This window comes from Passer montanus, unplaced genomic scaffold (assembly GCF_014805655.1).
Source record: "Passer montanus isolate IOZ18808 unplaced genomic scaffold, ASM1480565v1 scaffold1, whole genome shotgun sequence".
Taxonomy (NCBI): Eukaryota; Metazoa; Chordata; class Aves; order Passeriformes; family Passeridae; genus Passer; species Passer montanus.
Genome location: NW_024356504.1, coordinates 4434902 through 4438138, shown reverse-complemented (window position 1 = coordinate 4438138; position 3237 = coordinate 4434902).

The window sequence follows — 3237 nt, the reverse complement described above, 5'->3', positions numbered from 1 at the left end:
CTCCTTGCCCCTGTGCAAGAGCCTGTTTGTAAAAAAAAAAAAATATGGCGTAATAATTGAGAGGCAGATTCCTTGCTAAGCTAATTTCTATGTCCATTTCTGTTTCAGGTCTTTATTGTTAGTAAACAAAACATTAGCTTTAAGACATCAAGAAAAAGCCCAGCTAAAAGCCTTGCCATACATTTATCTCAGCATGATTTCTGTTGGTCTGAGGCTTGGTTTCAGCAGAAGCCTTAGGGCCAAACAACAGGCCTGAGAATATCTAAAAGTCAAATACAGATTTTTGCATCCACAGGAAATAAGCATAATTTTGCAAAAGCAGTATTACAAGGTATATGGCTTTTCCTGCCACTTCAGAGGTTCCTGGACTCAAAGTTACAGTCCAGTGTAGTCTATTTCTTTGTTAAATTTTTCCTCAACACAAAATTAATGCCTTCTCCTTATCCACACCCTTCTTTCTTCCCATTCTGTTACCTGGACTTGCTGACAAACACATTCACTCCACAGTAAAATGGCTGGGTTACTAATTTACAGCTCCTGATGAGAGACATTAAAACCCAAAGCAATAAACAAAGTATGATAAATAACCACTGTTGTAAACTGTTACCACAAGACAGCAGCTGAGGGACAATGAAATACTAATGAACACTGCCTACCTGACAGTTTAAGGCCCAGGAAACAATTGATATATAATTATGGAAGAGCAGGCAATGAAAAGTCTAACAATTAACTCACAGCTGAAGCAATCCATAAACACTCACATTTTAAAGTACCCATCCATAGCTGGCAAGGCCTTTCTTTGCACCTTCCTCCATTCTTTGATTTCCATATTGTTTGCTGAATATTTGTGTAGGTAAGTACACTGAAATATAAATTAATCTAGAATTAAATTCCACCTGCAGAGACAAACCTGTAACCCACCTTTTTCCACTGACCTCTCCCATTATGATCCATATATTTATGTAAGGAAAAACTCAGAGCAAATACTAAATGTCTGTCTGACTAAACTTGACATACACCCAGTGATGCAGACACCCCAAAGCCACCTGAACAACCTTACAGGGAGCTACTGGCTTAGGAAAACCCCTAGAAGGTCAGACCAGGAGACCACTCACCCTGAATGACACAGGAACAGACTGTTCTGTTGCAAATAACAAATGCTTTACTTTCCATCTAGAGCACCTATATAAGGCAAGAACTGCCTACACAAGCAGCACTGATTGCCTAGGCCCACTAAAATAACTCCATTGCTACAACTCTAGCAGAGTGGAAAATGGCTGCTTTATAGTCTGGGAGCATCCGAATTATGGGGGTGGCAGCACTTAGCCAGGGAGGAGTCTCCCATTTCTGTCAGAGGATGGCTTTTTATTGCTTCATTGAAGGCTGTTGCAGGACTGGTGTGTGTAGGAGCAGCTGCTCTTACAGGAGTCAGTAAGGCAAAAAATCAGAGCAATATCTGAAAGGAGGATTGGGATTTTTACATGGCTTTGCTAGGGCCTGACTTCTTCAAAGGGAGCAAGTTGTAAGAGAAATTTGAAATAAGCTGTTTAGTCTAGAAGAGGCTGCCAAAAACATGATAAGAGTTTGTAACTCAAAAGACCTGCTAGAAATAGCTTCCTTTTATTGAATTACTGCAGAAGGGCCTAATAACAGTGGTTTGCATTCGCTGGAAAGGTGATGCAGGTTGGCTGCGAGCTCCCAGCAGTAACTCAAGCCCTGAGGTAAACCTCTCAGGGAGGAGGCAGGCTCTCTTTTTTTCCTAGACACATTTCACCAAAGAGGGTCCAGGGTGGTTTAAGCTCAGCAGATCCTGCCCGGGGGACAGAGTTAGACTCTAAGCTCCTGTTTTTTTCTTGATGGAAAAAATTATGTTACATCCTCAAGGCAGCAGAATATTGCGGCTAGCATCAAATATCAGAGCACATGTATCACACAACTAAAAATAATTTTACAGTCTCATTTTTGTCAGTGTCCCTCCATCCGTGCTAGATACTATGTTTAGATATTGCAGTAAAAGATACTTCTACCACTCCCACAGTGGTGATCCACATGAAACAACACTGAGCACAGATTAGCTCTTGAATTTCTCCAGGGAAACTTCACTGATATTCTAAAAACAAGACAAATATGCAAAGGCCTGTTGCAGGAATGTATCTCAATCTGTCTCTGGGCTCTTGGTGATACTTATCCATCCCTAGAAAAAATTAATGTAGCAGACACTACAATGATATTGCACAGTCAATTCCTTTGCAAAGGATTTCCAAACCTTGTATTAAATAATTGCAAAGGCATGAAGATCCCCTGAAAGTAATCAACTGTGTAATGAATGGCAATGCTTTATTGCATGAAGCTGCATGAAGCTGCATGAACCCAGCCGAGGAGACGATCCAGTAGCAGAAGGACCAGGTCTGTGGCCAAAACTTCCATGACTGTGATTCTCCCAGCAAGCTGGAGAGATGCTCCATGTCTCCTTAAACCACCTCCTCCCTGCTTTGGAGTCTGACTCAGCATTAACTTCCAGCCTCACTTTCCAAGAGAGCAGGAGGACACAGAGGGAAGCCCATTCCCTTGGGAGTGCCCCACGAGCCATGCCAAGAAGATGCTGTTACTAAAGGAGCAGGAGGAAAGTCCTTCACTGAGTGTGGTGCCTCAGCTGTGTCAGCACAGGCCGGTGTGCTCGGGCAGGGCCACTCGCAAACTGAGGGATGTCTTTTTGCATTTCTCCTTTGGAAATCTAACTTGACAAAATCTAACTTTGGTTCCTTAGTCCTATGCAAGCTCTGCATACAAGGTAGGGGTCTGCCTCACAGGGGCAGCAGGTTGGATGTATGGATATATCCACACTCCACAGGCTATGCTGGTAGGCTTCTCTGGAGCATACATAAAACACACCTATGTGCTTGATAACCTTTATTACTCATGAAGCATAGCAGTGTGGAGATTTCCTGAGGTGCTCAGGATGGGGATGCTGATTCTTTACGGGCACGCTCCTGGTGCGGCCAAGGGGCGCAAGCCGGGCAGGAACCGCCGGCTCTGCGGTGAGGCGCCGCAGGCTGCAGCTCGCCTTCTCCGCCGCGCTCCGCCGCTGCCCCGGCTGCCCCGGGCGGGCACTGCCCTGCCCGCTGCCAAGATGGCGCCCGCGGCTTCCCCGCCCCTCGCGGCGGCCCGGGGCGTGTGCGGGAGTGCGGGCGGGGCGGGCGATGTGGCGAGGCTCGGCCCCTCCTGCCCGGCCGCCAC